This window comes from Cupressus sempervirens, chromosome 5, assembly GCF_028749045.1.
Source record: "Cupressus sempervirens isolate cs-2001-9-10 chromosome 5, ASM2874904v1, whole genome shotgun sequence".
NCBI classification, from domain to species: Eukaryota; Viridiplantae; Streptophyta; class Pinopsida; order Cupressales; family Cupressaceae; genus Cupressus; species Cupressus sempervirens.
The window spans coordinates 399,224,872-399,242,569 of record NC_143122.1 but is presented as its reverse complement, the minus strand read 5'-3'; the positions used below and the strand labels follow the sequence as shown (position 1 = coordinate 399,242,569).

Below are 17,698 nucleotides of genomic sequence, written 5' to 3'. Positions count from 1 at the left end.
AATTAATTTAAGAATCATTACAGTTGGTGTATGACAAAACTGTACTTTGGTTGGGGTCTGTTTAGATCATGGATTTGATTCTAAAAAATTTTAAGGGGTGAAGGTTTAATTGTTGAAGACGAAATAAAAGAGGTCAATAAAAACGATGGAATGTAGGCCACAGTGTAGCTCTGGATACAAACAAAAAATAGGTGAACGTAATGATGAAGGGCCCAACTTTCACTTTCTTTTTAACATTTTAAATGAGTTGTTTTTCAAAATTTAGATTAATTTTCCGAGCGCAGTTTTAGTAAAGAATTGACAAATCTGATGTTGTTTCTATGTTGTTCAGTTTATTTTATGTTATCTGTTTAAGACATACAGTGTAGAGATTACGGTCAAGAGCATGTTCCTCGTGCTCCAAATTATATCAATTAAGGTTAGATGTTGAAAAATAGTAAATGAAATAATTTCGGTATGCCCATCCAACAACAAATACCAATCAAACAATTATTAGAATTAATTAGTTCAACAATGGTGTGCAGCTCATTTGTGAACTCTCTTATTTTGTTGTTTTTTCCACGTCGTAGCAAAAGTTTAAATCAATTCTTGCATTAGGATTGTTGTGAGATTGCAATTTTAATTGAAGTTCTAATTTTACGGATAATATATTTAGTACTCTTTAACGTAGGGAACATATAACAGTACTTTCGATAATACGCATTTGTATGCCGAGGACAAAAATAAAGCACGTATGCCCATATTAATGTGCCAATATATTGTTACCTGATTAAATGTTTCTTTGCTCTTGATATGGGAATTTATAATTCTTAAGACTTTTGGTGAAATGCTTATAGAAGAACGGCTAAGGCATGAGTAATAATTGATGGAAAAACTATTATATATTTGTAAAAATGCAAGAATAATTTATCTACGCCACAAAAATACTCATATGAAAAGCTTTTCGTAAGTGTTGTTGAATTAGAGGCAGAGTTCACGTCATAATGAATGAAACATATTTTTTTATAACAAACATTCAATATTTAATATTATAAATTATTGAGACGAACATGTTCTCAACAATAGTAAATTCTCAATAACAAACAAAATATTAAAAACAAAATCCATTTCGTTAAATACAAGGAAATATTAGATTATATTATATACGAGGCCCCACATCATAAGAAATTAGTGTCGATCCCACTAAACCTAACTCGACTAGGTAACCTTCCCCCAGTTCTGATGTTGTACAATTGTGCATTTATTAAAATAATAAATGAAAAACTGTGCAGGAAGGAATTTAAATTTCACACAGAAAAAGGCGGGTTTCAACAATGCCATGTCAGCATAAAATAACTGCTCGCCGTGAAACCAATTTGTTCTTTATCGGTGGTTGCATAACGGTACTAGTAGTGCTGAGACAATTCCTCACATTACATAACAATGTTGGAGAAGCTGTTTCTAGACAAAATGGGTGCCGTAAAATTCATAGTTTTGACGGTCTTCTCCATTTCCATAATCTTTATCCCATGCCTGCTTTTTTCAGATGCAACTCATCTTACCAGAACAAAACCCGGCTTGGACAGTTTGCTTAGCCTCATTCCACTAATGTTTAGCAGGCCGATTTGTTACCAGAATTCTGGGATTGAGCAGGTTGAATCAGAGCTTCAATGGCCGCTCTTCATATATCCTGCACACTACGGGCCTGAAAAGTACTTGCTCAGGAAATCTACACTGCTGATGAACAAATCATGCGATTTGTATTCACATACTTCAGGTGATTCAATAGTTTCTTGAGTTAAGCCTTAACTTTCGAAATTTGGGATTTGAATTTGAGCTAACACGGGCATATTGTGCCCTCAATCTCAGCGGCTGAAAACCTCCGGCAAATTGGGAAAGCTGATTTGGTTCAGGATTCCTCCTTGAAACTCTTGAAGATCGAAGCAGCGAGGCCTGCTTCATTTCCAATTCAAATGAACTTTGGAGGTGATCTTGATTTACAAAACAGGAAGCAGTTTTTTAAGATCTCTGACCGAATGGAATTACCGTGTGGTTTCGCCAATTACAAATCCCCTGGTTTCATAGTGAGCGACGGAGACAGAGAAGCCATGGATAAGTGCAGAGGATTGGTGGTAATTTCTGCTATATTTGGAGGCTATGACAGGCTCAGACAGCCCAAGCACGTCAAGAACATTACTGCAGAGAATGTGTGCTTTTTCATGTTTGTGGACATTGTAACTCTTGCAAAGCTTGCAGGTCACGGGATCGAACCTGACAAGTTTCATAATAAAATAGGATCGTGGCGCAATGTTCTGGTGGAGGAGCTCCCGTACAGGGAATATGTACCGAACGGTTTGGTACCAAAATACCGAAAGGGTGTGTACACCCTTTGGACAGATGCCAAAATACAGCTGACTGTGGATCCCCTGCTGATTATGGGGAATCTTCTCATAAAACAGAGGGCTGACATGGCTCTGTCAAGGCATGCTTACAATGTCCACACCATGGAAGAAGCCATTTTTACAGTGAGATGGAGAAAATGGAGTAGAAAGGGTGTCAAGCAACAGATGGAACATTACAGAAAAGCTTCCATACACAGCAGGTTATATATTATAATTTGTGTACAAATTTAATGTTATGATTTTGAAATATAACAGATTTGCAATTATGTCTTGCAGATGTGGGAGACACAGCATTGATATTGAGAAAGAACAATCTTCCATCGAATCTTTTGTCGTGTCTGGTTTTCAATGAAATTCAAGTCTTTAATCCTCGGGATCAGTTGTCTTTTGCATTCGTTCGAGATAAGATGAGCCCAAAAGTGAAAATTCACATGTTTTCAGTAGATATTTTCAATACAATTACGAATGAGTACAGGCATTTTGGTAAACCCCGTATCAATAGCGAGGAGAATGAGCTTGGTTTGAATCAGGGATTTCATGTTGGTCGTGAACTTTTAGCCTGCAGATCTTACTTGGACATAATGTGGAATACAAGTAAATGAGAAATTGGGGTTAATTAATTTTTTAATTGTGAATACCACTTTCATCGATAATTTTTGAGCTTTCGTTTCTCAAATTGTATTTCTAGATCTTTCATTAAAATTGTGGCCGCTGTTTCTTCCGTCTATTTGATCCTTGTCTTTGCGTTGGTATCTTGCGTTATCTTCTTTTTCAGTTTTCAATTAAAGAATCTTAAACTTTTGGAGTGAAACTATTTTGTTCTGGATAAATTAAGAACATTCGGAAAATTAAAACTATTTGAAGCTTGTGTATGACAAGTTTACCTGCGCAGTTCTCGCTAGGAGAAGAATTAAAGGGAAAGGTTGGTATGATTGTTGAAGACGAAATTAAAGAAGCCAATAAAGACAATGGGAGAGATGCTATGAAAACAAACAAGAAAAGGACGTGAACGTGATGATGAGAAAAAAAAAAAAAAGGTAAGCTAAGGTGGTTTTATAGTCATATGGTGACAGTGATATGGGACTACCTCGTACTCTTTTTCGAGAGGCGATTGGCACTACAAACGAGGCATACATACTCTACCAACTTGTGACCTCTCTTTCAAGAGTACAAGTTCTCCACCACTAAGCCAACTCAGACTGTACCATGGTCTTCATTTTTCGCTTTGTTTTTCTTTTCTATATTAATTAAGATTAGGTGGTGAAAAGAGTAAACTAAATAATTTAAAATGGGTCCACAAAGGGGTTGGACTTGAAAGCTACAACTATCTACAGGTACGAATCCAATTGTCATGCAAATGGTTGAAATTAAATTTTTGAAATAGCTGCATCTGAATTTATAATTACGCCGAAGGCGTCCTTATATTGAAGTTCTCGAACTTTAGAAATTCGCAAGACGATTGAAATAACATCCATCGTCAGATCAGTTTAATTTTTATTAAACATTTATTTGTTTCACTCTGTTTTCATCGTCCGTCCACTCGGCATTAATGATGAATGTTGGGTCAGTTGATTTCCACCCGTCTTTGTTGGGTTAGTTGATTTCCACCCGTCTTAATTCTTCATCGCTATCCCAGTACTCATTTTTTGCCCGTCTCTTATTATTGTTTTATTAGTTAATTGTTTTCTTATATTGTGTTATTTTATTGGTTAGTTTTTTTTAATATTTAATACAATGAATTTTCAATTAAAATGACGTGCAAGTAATGAAATTTATTCACATACAAAAAAAACCTTATAAAAAGATAATTTTTATATAAGTACTGCAGAGTAAAGAATTTCTTAACTTATTTTGAAATTAATTTTCTTTTATTTAATATTTTAATATATATTTAAATCGAGTTTTTAGTTTTCAATTTTAATTTTTATATTGTCCATTTAATAAATGTAAAAAGAAAAAAAAGGTTTCACAATATTTTCATATTTGTTTGGAAAAAAATTCATTTCTATGTAGAAAAGTTATTATTATTTTATAAAAGAAGTACTTTTATATTTAAAAACTATTTTTACATTTAAGTTAAATACAAAGTATAATATCTTATAAATATATGAGAAATTATAAAATTAGTTTAAAAATAATTGATTTGACAATAGGTTGTATAATATCAATTTTTTAAAACTATTATTGTATATAATTATAGTTTCAAAATAATTTAAATCATTTTATAGTAGTCGCTAATGTCACATAGGGTTACAATTAGGTTAACACTTTGAGCTATGATTTTGTTTTGGATTAGAGTTTAATAGTTGAGTTATGATAGGGCTAGAACTATGGTTGGGATTAGGATTAGAATTGTCAATAAATTTTAGTGTTACAATTATAGTTAGAGTAAGGGGTTATATCATAGTTAGTATTATGATTAGGGTTACAATTTTTATTAGGATTAGTCTTAAGGTAGGGATTGAGGTTACAATTACGAATATGATTAGTTTTATCATACATTAAAAAAATTAGGTTTAGAGTTTGGGTTATAATCTTTTTTTGTGTTAGGTTTTAATGTTTGGGTTAGGATTAGAGTTAAGATTAGGAAAATGTTACAATTATGGTTAGTATAAGAGATTACAACATACATATTATCATGGATTAGGATTAGGGGTAAGGTTAGAATTAGAGTTAAACTTTGGAATATGTTTAATCATATGGTTAAGCATAGGGTTATGGTTAGGATAATGGTTAAGGTTTATGGAATAATTAAGGTTGGGGTTGTGTTAATAATCTAGGTTATGATCTTTGCCATAATTGACCTTCAAAATTTATTCAGCGTACCTATTGCACAATAAGGTGCGATTGCTAGTTTAACTTTATTTCTCTTTTACTTTGGGAAAAATGTTTAAATAAATGATAAAATAGAAAAAGAGGATTGAATTGTTTGATTTTGCGATTGACTAGTACAAAATGGAATGATAAAATAGAAAATGAGGATTGAATTGTTTGATTTTGCGATTGACTAGTACAAAATGGAATTAATTTTAGATTTTTTACATTAGACAAGTGGACTGTTATTATTCAATTGTAATGTTGTAGTCACGATTATAGTTTTGATTATAGTTTTCAAGCTTCTCCCGAGCTTGGTTTTTCACCTGTTCATGATATATAATTTTATTAATGACCATATAATCTAATTCTCCAAATATCAATTAGAAACAATCTTGTAGCTTTGGAATCCAACTCATTTGTGGATGCACTTTATTTTTTTCTTTATCCAAGTCATACCTTTATTTTTTTCTTTTTGACAACCTAACTTTGATGGACTTAATTTGAAGGGCAAGACTACGTCTTTACAGCTCATGCAAAGAAACGTGTCAAAATGGAATGGGATGTTTTATTATAGGGGAATGAAGTCAAATTGGGAATACATTCTTCACTTTTGCCAATGTGGGGAATATCTATAGCACGTATTTCCAAGGCATTTACGAGTTAGTGCAGAGGATCTATTAGTTCAACACTCTTTAACTTTGCACTTCTCAAAATTCCTACTTATAACTAAGGTTTCGGAGCCACATCATCAAATATGATGCCACATCAGCATGCATTTTGCCAAGGTGTTCAAAACAACCCCCAAAAAATATAAGACCAATCATAGTGCACTGGAGACCCCCATACTTGCAAAATTGATGTGGCATCACACTATTGGACCTTTTTTGGGGAAAGGGACACTTTTCATTCAATTATGGGTAGTCATCATTAGCAAGAAAAACTTTAAAGTCACCACTATTGGTACAATCTTGTCAAAAATATTGTGTTGGATATTAAATCAACAAGTGTGGGTGTCTCCCCTAAAAGAAATATTAATTTTTAATACAAAAGAATGCAGAGCCAAAGGTCATGGCCCCACGATTCCATTGCCACCATCCTATCATAATTTCCAACTTAAATTAATTGTTCATTATCAACAAACGTAAAAGCCCTAAAAATTTGCCACGATAACTTTGTAAGATAGTCGTAAGAAATGCCAATAGATATCCATAATAAAATGATTAAATTTTTTATTACATATAAAAATATTTATATAATTTTTTTATTACATATAAAAATATTTATATTTCAGTGTGTTTTCATTTATTATGCCAAAGGCGTACTATATTGAACAAATCTGATTACTGCATATTTCCTTGTGACTTTCTTGTGACTCTGAGTCCATCATGAATATGTTTCTTGTGACTATGAGTGCATCACCATGCGTCCAACATGTAGTTCAGGGGTTTTCATTGCAAACTTATACAATTAAATATCTCTCTCATTTCTCATTTATAATTATTTAACCTAAATATTAAGTATATGGTTTTATTTACTGCCATAATTATATTTATAGAAATTTTGGGGCTCTACTATCAGGTCTAGGTTTATTTCTTAGACTTGCCAAGCCTCATAACTATTGAAATACCTCTCTACACCTACAAATAAGGCATCCCTCACACATAAACACAAACTTACCAGTACTTGTAACTCCATTTTGGATGTGACATGATATGGCACTGCATTTGTGTTTGAGCCTCATTTGAGGTTCTATACTAATAAATAATAATTATTCTTCCATTGAGGTCAATTGCATAACCATCAAAATTTATAGTGTCAACGTCTCTCCTCTAAGGACATTGATGTGATCTGCATCGTGTGATTGCTTTGTACATTTTTTGGTTGAATCTCTTTCCTTGGATCTCACTTTGCCACTAGAATGGAGTAATTCAGAAGCGTGCTTATATAAATCAATTCAGTGACATGTCTTTCATGCTTTCCACCATCTTTCCCAATCGTATCTGACTTCTGTGCACACTTTATCAAATTTCTTGCATTCTGTAGTTGTTTCCTAACTGTCCACACTTTTCTCCTGCAACCTATAATTATCTTCCTACCATCATTAGGAAGTTATGTCCATGAGAAGACCAGTTGCAAAGAAAGGGAAGTTACATGTTAAAGGAGGGTGATCTAGTTCCCTTCATGGAGGTGATGAATGAGTATGACGAGAGCTATTCACTTCAATTTGTAAATTCCTAGGAGGACAGAAGAGTGACGGTCAATGGCATCTTGTTCCAGGTTCCTGAGGAAGTTATTTCTTTGGCAATGGATCTTTCATAAAAGGAGAGAAAATGGCAGAAAGTGATGAGGGTTATGGATGAGGATAACTTATGTGTCACTTCTTCCAGGAAGTTGAGGAACCCATTCAGCACCGTGGTGGGTTTTTAAGGGAAAAGCTTCTGAAATCATGGAATGAGGTCTATCTGGTGCTGATGAAATATCTAATGCTTGAAGGCAGGTACAATGTTTTCTATTACTATCATTTTCCCCTCCTTAACTATTTTAGCCATCGTGATAGCGTGTCCATTCCTTTCTTTCTATTGCATGAATTGGTCGATAATGTTGCGAATGTGAGGGAAAAATGAAAAAAGAGGCCAATTACACTATCCTTCACCAGGGGTTAATGTTTTTCTTTTACCATTTTAACTTAGCCCTTTTACCTCTTAGAATTGTGGAGGTTGATATCCCTATTATCCATAACCCTTGTGCCCTCCAAGTCTCTCTAATAATTATTGGACCTAGGGCCCCCACCCCTCAACCCTTGCCTAGCAGTTCCCCTAAGGAGAGCAAGAAGACCCCACTTGGTAAAAGGGTGAATTTGGAGAAAGGGAAAAAGAAGGAACTAGTGGATTTAGAGGAGGAAATCAAGGAGGGTAAAAGGAGGTTTGGGAGACTAGAAAAAATGAATGTGAAACGGAAAATGAGAACAACTACCTCTCAGCAGGAGGATGAGTCAGGGTCTGAGGATATGCCCCCCCCCCCTCGAAGTAGTGAATGAAACATAATACACTAAATTACAGTGGGGGAAAGGATGATAGTAGACATGGGGAGGTGGAGGTTTTAGATTCGTCTGCGTCAGGCTTGAGAGGGGAGGATAAGGAGGATAAGGAGGTGACCCACATCTCTAAGTCCCTCACTGTGAATACGATGGACCTTACATAGGATCAATTCCCTGAGACAGTGGATAAGGCCCCCTCTCCTATGTTGCTGTCCTACTCCCCGAATAGGGTGACTCCCATTGGTAAAGTTGTTTATGACTCTGGGTTTTCAAGTTGATAGCGTGGGTAGGGAGATGGACAAGCTGGGAGGCAAACTGGAGGAAACAGTTAAAGAGCTAAGGTACAAAGTGTAGGTTTTAGAGGATAGGTTCGACTTGCTATCTAAGTTCACTATCAAGGTGACTCATGCGTTGGCCACTACCTTGCATCTGTTGAAGGACAAACAGGCGGAGGACCTAAGCCAATAGGATGCCAAGTTGTTGTTTGGGTTCCTGGCTGAAGATTGGGCCAACATCCTCCTCAAAGGAGAAAATGAGGGAAAGCCTAGTTAGTGCCCTGTTTCCTTATGGTTTTGTGTTCCTAGTTTTTCTCGTATTTGGTCAGGTTTAAGGCTATGATGCCTTTATTTAAAAAACTCTTTACTTTTAGCAGTTTGATTACAGGTTATCTTAGATGGATGCTTGTTAGTTACTTTACTTTTTCGAATGTTGTTACTTTGTTGTTAGTTGTTGTTTTGGAGTGTTAATGTAGGTTAATGGGCGCTCCTTTCTATGGTTGGTTATATGTTGGTAGTCTGCCAATTTGATTTGTATGGGCTAGCCCCCTTGTTTTGACTGCTTAATATTTCAAAACCAATTAAAAACTAATTTATTTGTTTATTTATGTTCTTTTGAAAACCTAACTTCAATTGACTTAATTTAAAGGTATAATATGTACAAATCATGCAAAGAAAGTGGTCAAAATGAGATTTTTGTTAAAGGAGGATAAAGTCAAAGGAAAAAAAAAAGAAAAAAAAAAAAAAAAAAAAGAAGAAGAAGAAAGAAAGAAAAGGAGAATACATTTTTTCATTTTTGCTAATGTGTGATATTTCATGGTCACTCATTTCCAAGACTAAAAGAAATATCAATTTTTTTAATACAAAAGAATGGAGAGCCAAATTAATTGCCACCGTACTATCATAATTTCCAACTTAAATTTAACTCTTCAATATCAACAAACGTAATAAGCACTAAACATTTGGCACGACAGATGTCATAGAGCAACTTTCACTCATGTTCTAATTTGAAGGGGTGACAATAATTAGAAAACAAAATTAAGAATGTTTTCATTTCATGTGGAGAATAATGGGATAAAATTATCTGAACTATGAGCTTAATGGTGTCCAATTTGTAGAGAAGAAGCTTCTGAAGCATTGTGTTGCATATGAGAAAGTGTCTGAGCATTTCCTAATTGTGGCGTTTCAGTTATCCCAAGACAAAAATTAAGCATTTATGGTCATATTTACGTGCCACAATATTGTATTGAATTTGATATGAGTATTCATAATTTTTTAATTTTGGCGAAACACGTGAAGGCGCACCCGGTGTTAGTAATAGTTAATGAAGCAGTACATAGGTTTCTCTATATTCGTAAAAGTGAGGGCATAATTGATCTACGTCTGAAAAAAAATCAAATAATCAAATATGAAAAGTGTTTTATACGTGGCGTTGGATTATAGGCACACTTCACGTCATAGTCGATACTAATGGAACATATTAAATTGGTCTCCTATTGAAGTTAATGCATCTTATGTTCAAAACATCAAATGGTGAAAATGGTTTTAGATTGGTGTCATGAAAATAACTTGTTTATCTAATGTGCCACCATATAAAAGACTAGAGTGAAAGTCTTATTAGTTTATATATATTAGTAATTGTCGTAGTCACAGTACTATTGTAATCATTATTTCTTTTTTAATAATTAAAAATACTTTTTCCAATTGAAATTGACTTCAACTAATTGAAATTGATTATTTTATTGAAAAACAGTATGTATGTACAATATTTTAGCCAATAGGCTATTTGTGGGAACTTTGTTCTCGGAAATTAAATTTTTGATAGAAAATTTGCAAGTTGGTCAGGAAAGTTGTCAGTTTGGACGGAAAATTGAAAATTCTTCTCGTTAATTATTTACTAGCAGTTTTTATCTCCCTCCACTTTTAACTCTTGTTTAGATATTTATTAGTTGTTATCTTCACTTTTAACTATTCTTTTTCTTTTTCTATATATTAGTTGTGATCTCCATATTAGCTTGTGTTGTGATCTATTCATTTAACTTTTGATTTTTAAAATTTATTTAGATTTTAGTTTTTAAATTATTTTAATTTTTTTTATTAGTTTAATTTTTTATTTATATATATATATATATATATATATATATATATATATAGTTTCTATAATTTATTTAGTCAATATAATATTTGTTAGACATATTATTTTTTTGTTTTTCATAATAAATTTTTTGATGCACTTTTTAAATGACCATTTGTTTCATATTTGATAAATTTAATTTAAATAAATAATATTTATTAATCTATTTAAAAGATTTTAGTGAATATTATGTTATTTAAATTAAAAAGTATTAATAATGTAATTTGTTCACATAAGATTATATTTTAAATATCCACTTTTAACTATTTTTTTCTTTTCTTATTTACTTAAAAACCAATTACTTGTGATCTCCACATTAGATTATATTGTGATCGCTATTTATTAAACTTTTGATTTTTCAAATTAATTTAGGTTTTAGTTTTTAAATTACTTTAAATTATTTTTTAATATTAGGTTAGTTTTTTCTTTAAATATTATTTTTTCAATTTCTATAATTTATTTAGTCAATAGAATATTTGTTAAAGATGTCATTATTTTTCTTTTTCTTTTTTTTTGTATTTCTTTTATTAATTTTTCGTAATAAAATTTTTGATGATTTTTTTTTCATATTTGATAAATTGAATTTAATTGTATAATCTTGAAATTATTGAACATGTTTCTTAAGCAATATTCAAATTTCAATATGTTTGTTTTGGCTTGCAAAATCCAAAATATTTTTCAATTTTCAATGGGTAAACTTCCATCAACATATTTGGGAATTCCTTTTTTTGTGGGAGCAAACAAAGTTGTCTACTGGAACAACATCATTGAGAGGATAAAACATAGACTTGCAGCTTGGAAAGCGAGATGGCTATCACTGTCAGGGAGAATCCTATTAGTCAAAACAATGTTAACAGTGATTCCAAATTATTATTTTGCTGTCTTGAATGCTCCTGCCTCTATTATTAGCCAGATTGAGAAACTGATTAGAAGTTTTCTTTGGTCAGATAACATGTCTGGGGATAAAAAGATTCCCTTAATATCTTTAAAAGAGATGTCTAATTCTAAGTCTAGGGGAGGGGTGGGCTTGCATGAACTTCTAAGTAGAAATAAAGCATTTGGAGGCAGACTCATTTGGTTTATGTATGAGAAACCAAACAGCAAGTGGTGTTCTATTATGCGTAAGAAATAGTTGGATATTGATGACCCATTGCATATCTTCACTTTAGCAAATCCTCCAAAGGGGTCAGTAATTTGGAATTTTATGATGGGTTCAAGAGAGGCGGTCTCCAACTACATCACGTGGGAAGTACATAGCAGGTTATCTATTTCTTTCTGGTTAGATTCTTGGTTGGGCCTCCCACCTCTTGTAAACTCTCCCCAAGCTTTGGAGATCATGCATATCACTAACCAACATTAGGGCTCAAAATTGAATGATTTTGTAGATGTAATTGAGTTACACTCGGGGAAGGGTATTTGGAAGGATCCGACTTCCTTACCGTTGGACAATAATCAGTGTTCCTTTTTATTGGGAGTTTTTAAGAAAAGAAATATTTATTTTTCTCGAGATAAGGATGTAGTAAGATGGGCTCCTTATAAAGATGGTAGTTACCATGTTAAAGAAGGTTATAAGGCATTACAAAATCTAACTGATATTAGGCCCCCACATCGTGCTTTCAATCTTTGTTGGAATAATGTTGTGCTCCCCAAAGCAGGCTGTTTCACTTAGCTTGCTTTAAAAAAAGAACTTTAACTATTTATAAATTGTCTAGACTCTCAATAGCTCAGCCATTTAGGTGTGTTTTCTGTGAAGAAACATGGGAGACTGCAAATCATGTACTATTGTAGTGCCTGCCCCTAAGTCGCATTTCTGTCATCCTTGCCAAACTCTTTTAGGCCAATTTATGTTTGATGATTAGTATTATTATTTTAGAGATTATCAGATGTTGTTTTACACTCAATTTATTATATGATGAGATGACTTGGTACTCTATATTTCATGCATGTATGATGATTATTCAATGTTTTCAATTATCAATGATGATTAGTTACATGGTTTATTATCACACGTGCTTTCTTATGGATACTTACCCCATACTGCATGTGTATGGTGTGCGTTTTTGTTTTCTTTATGGAGAGTGTTTCTCATGTGGACAACGCGGACACAAGTCGTCTCGTTGCCCTCAAGGGAAACCACAATTCTCAGGCCAGAGACCTGCAGCCTCAGAACCCACAGTTGGTGGCATGGATAGAGCCCAGAGAGTGTACTCAGTGGAGTCTTATCCTCCTATAGGGGGAAAGGGTCCAATGGGACCCGCACAGTGAGTCCTTAGCTTTTCTTTTGTTGTAGGCTTCCAGGAGTAAGCCTAAGTCTAGGGGGGGTGGATGTAGTGCCTGCCCCTAAGTCGCATTTCTATCATCCTTGCCAAACTCTTTTAGGCCAATTTATGTTTGATGATTAGTATTATTATTTTAGAGATTATCAGATGTTGTTTTACACTCAATTTATTATATGATGAGATGACTTGGTACTCTATATTTCATGCATGTATGATGATTATTCAATGTTTTCAATTATCAATGATGATTAGTTACATGGTTTATTATCACACGTGCTTTCTTATGGATACTTACCCCATACTGCATGTGTATGGTGTGCGTGTTTGTTTTCTTTATGTATGGTGTTTCTGATGTGGTTAAGGAAGGGAGTCGTAGTCACCTACTAGTCGGGATCTACACGATGCACCACTTCCTGCCATTGTCTGTTTAGCTTAGAATATTGTGTCTGTACATGCGTGAATTTTATGCAGGTTGCAGGTATCGGGTATCGACTTCCCTGAATTGCCAGGATGAGCGCACCCTATCGCATTATCTCAATGGTAAGAGAGGGGAGATAAACTCTTAAGTCCAAATCCTAAACCCTTTAGCCAATTATCCTAATTGATAATTAGGACAAGTATCTGAGTTAAGTACCCTCCGAATGCATCAAATGATGTTATTTCGTGATTATAACCCTTTTTGTTTGATTTAGTATGTGTTCTTCTATGATGGGTTTTCATATGTTTCTTTATGAGTCCTTGATGTATTTTCTATTAATTAAGTTTAATTAAAAGGATTAATTAATGATTTAATTTAATAGAAAATTATTATGATATTTTAATATTTAATTATATTTAATTAATTGAGAAATTAATTAAATAAAAAGTATTAAATTTGGAAATAAAAGTTTTAAGTATAATTTTAGAATGTGATAATATTTATTTAATTTAATAATAATATATATTTAGAGTTCATTTCTAAATAAATGCTAAATATTATTATTAATTGAATTAATAAATATTTTATCAATTAAAGTTTCTTAAATAGATTAAAAGTGGAAAAAGATATTAAATTATTAAAGGTTTATAGATCGCATGATCTATGCATGAGTTTAAATATGAGAATTTAATTAAAAGATTAAATAATAGAAAATAATAATGTTATTTTAATTTCATAAAGTGCACATAAGATTAAAGTAATAAATTAATCTAAAATAGAAGTCAAGTGGATTATTAAATAAAGTTATTTAATAATTCAACTTTATGTGCATAAAAGATGAATGCAAATTAAAAGAAAAGATAAGAAAAGTTAATTTGGAGTTAACTCAGTTGTGCAAAGAGTCTTCTCGGGTGAACGCACAATTAGTGCCCCGATTTGAGGAGAAAATTTGCTTATCACAACATTGAAGGTTCATTTCTGGGGACATGAAGATTGGACACGAATTTTGGGGAGAGAAATTTTTAGGGACGAATCTGGATGCAAATTTGTGGAAGCGAATCTTCTCACAATTCTCGATTGGCTACGTGTTAGCATCAGATTGAGGTAGGATCTTGTGTTGTGATCACTGATTGAATTATGCAATTTGATATTCTGTTTTCTTTGTGACTGTGTATCTGAATTGTTGGTATCTCATTACAACGAATCTTTCAATCTTGTAAACTGGAATTCGGGCATGCATGTTGTTTTCATCTGGTTATGGGAGATTAAAATATCATTACAAACCTCCCTCAATAGAATCAAAATTTGGTAATTAAATCGAGATTTGGGTTGAATTAAAATGGAATTGAGAAATTAAATTGAAAAAAAAAAAAAAAGAATTTGTATTGAAACGAAATTGAAATCTTGCTATAAATTAGAACTTAGACCTTACATTAACTCAACAATAGATTATCATTCATACTCGACTGTGAGAGGATTTTGTTTTCTATGTGACTATTCTATTATCTGTGTTGTGGGGTTTTTGGGGGTTTGTTGTAGTGCTGACCAGTTTAGGTTGTTGCCAGAGGCTCGAGGGTTATGCGTTTGTGATATTATGATGATTTGTTCTCGATCTTTTCAAACCAACCAAGGTAATGTGATAGTATGCTCTATGATGAATGAATTTACTGGTTGTTATTGCTTTCCAGTCTCCTTGTGTGAAGCTGAGGTGTATGTATTTGAGATACCTGACTTAACCATTTTCAAGTCTCGATCAGTTATATTGATAACCATTTTTGAGTCTCGATCAGTTATACTTGGATTGCTTTTCGATCGTTTGAGAGGACTGAAGTGTTTGTTATGTTCTTGATGATGTCATGTTTTGACTTGACCATTTTGGAGTCTTCGATCAGTATTGTAATTTACTATTGGGATACTTTCTGGTTGCTCATTGGAGAACCATTGGATTTCGTGATTTATCATTGATGCCTTCAGTTGCTGATAGAGAACTGTCGTGGTCATATGATTATTATTTGGTGCTTATCTGTTGCTCATGAAGAACTGATGTAATTTTGTGGCTTATCTTTTATGATGTTTTTCAGTTGCTTGTATAGGACTGAGGTGATTTTATTATGATTCTTGATTTGTGATTTCATGAGCCTAGGGTAGGTTATCTATGTGTAGAGTCGGGAAGTGGCTTGCAATGGGGATCGGGGCCCTAAGAGGCTGCCTGGAGTAACCCATTGTAAGTTGTTTTAATAAGTGAAAACATTTACACTAAATAAGGGAAAATGAACCTAATAAGATAATTGTATGTTCTCTCCCATGCCTTGAGTGCTAGTACAGACTAGGATGGGGTAGAGAGAACGCTTGGTTACGAACTTGCATTCCATAGTATGCCTCGTCAGTACGAGAGGATACTAATGGCCGCAGGGATCAGTAGGGACCCGAGATTCCTAAGGGATTGCTCGGGTAACTTCTACGTGACTTTTGCGATGACACTTTCCCGCTTGCATATTAGGTTTCCTACGTGTCTTGTGGTACCTCTGGGATTTAGATGTCGATCTTTTTAGGAACCCTTGAGTTAGTATACTTTTAGGATTTCCCAGACTTAGAGAGTACTTGTGATTTGTGTTTTGTTATCCTATTTGGGACTTGAGACTATCTCCTCAGCGCGGTGGGAGTGGACCATTTAGGTTCCACGCGGTCGGGTGGTAGTGCTTTTACTCTTACCATTGAGATCCGTTCCGTGGTCACCGTGGCTGGAGTTTTCGTGATTGGGATTTACCTTCACTATGTCCTTTGATTATTATGATGGATGGTTAGATTTTATGTTAGATGTTTTATCATTATGGATGTATGGACATATCAAGTATGGTGAATAGTTTTGTATATATCTTTACTGTACTTTGTATCATGGATTCATGGAGGTTGATGTATTTCTATTATTACATATGTATATTCTTTTAAGCCTTTCATACCCTGTGACTTGTACAGTGGATGATTGAGCATTCCGAATTAATTTGCCGAGAGGCATTCGGAACAAATGTATATTATGGACATGGGACTTTCTGATTATTCTTTCATATGTATGTGATAGTTGTTAGACTTAGATTTAATTAAATTTAAACGTGACTCAACGTCTTGGGATCTTTAAGAAATGTAACTTGCAATGTATGTTTGTCAATGATTATATGTTATTGCTTCCGCTACTATGTGTTTGATGTGTATGTTATACATTCTTACTTTTAAAAAAAAAAAATGTTCAGAAAACTTAGTGAAACTTTAGGTTAATTCTTTTGGATCCCTTGGCGGGGCATTACAACTATTACATTGTCCTTATGCGCAACAGTGCTAGTTACATGTGCTCAAGAAACTTAATTATGAGATGCCACTTCCAAATAGCTTGTGAAATCTTTTTCAATCATGGTCCTTAATTTATCCTAAGTCAATGTTTCATGGTATTTGGAAGTGTGCTCCTTTAGCTATTGTTTGGGCACTTTGGTGGGAAAGAAACAAGTATATCTTTTGCCATGTTTCTTCACATGTGAGCAAGGTGCAAGATCAAATTGAGAAATCTATATCTGAACGCGTTAATTCTTCAATTGCTTATGTTAGTTTTAATCACTATTTATCAGCTTGGGATAGCTGTATCATTTAGAATTGGAAAGCTATTCACATTCTTATGGGTACTCATCCAAATCCAAAATTATCCTGCAAAATTGATAGATCAAATGTCACATGGACTCCTCCATTATCCGATTTTGTTAAGATTAACTTTGATGGTGCATCACTCGAAAACCCAAGAAAATCAGGAATTGGAGCTTGCATTAGAGATGAGTGTGGAAGGGTTTTAGCAATTAAATCTCAACCTTTACCTCCGGGGACAAATAATATGGCAGAGGCACATGCTTTACTAGCTGGCTTAATACTAGCAAGAAGAAATGGTTTTCATTCAGTTCATATTGAGGGTGACTCAATGATTACAATTAAAGCATGTCTCTCAAAAAATTCTTTCAATTGGAAAATTACTTATATCCTAAAAGAGATTTGGGGGTTATTGGATTTGTTTCGAGAGCATCAGATATCTCACATATACAAGGAAGGTAATTTTGTGGCCGACTATTTAGCAAATATGGGATGTGATGATCAACATGTAGAGTTTGTTGCCTCAGCTTCACATCCTAATCTTAATTCTCATCCAATTATTTTGTCTGCCTTTCCTGTTCTAGCAGAACTTTTTATCAAGGATTCAAATTAATGTCTCCAATTGCAACCCTTTGTAGTTTGTGTTGTCGTAGGGGAAATCTTTTGTGGGTTGCTTTTCTTCTACTTATTTCGTTTGTATTTCAATGAGGAAATGGGGTTTTCTTTCTAG

General features: G+C 33.5%; 1 pseudogene across 1 annotated transcript; it reads left to right on the top strand.

Moving 5' to 3' along the window:
* The first annotated feature begins 1,407 nt into the window (after positions 1 to 1,407).
* On the top strand, positions 1,408 to 3,106 carry LOC149556492 (alkaline ceramidase TOD1-like; annotated as a pseudogene). The gene is made up of 3 exons (XR_016352352.1): positions 1,408 to 1,756; positions 1,849 to 2,581; positions 2,658 to 3,106. The product of XR_016352352.1 is annotated as an alkaline ceramidase TOD1-like (transcript).
* The last annotated feature ends 14,592 nt before the right edge of the window (positions 3,107 to 17,698 follow it).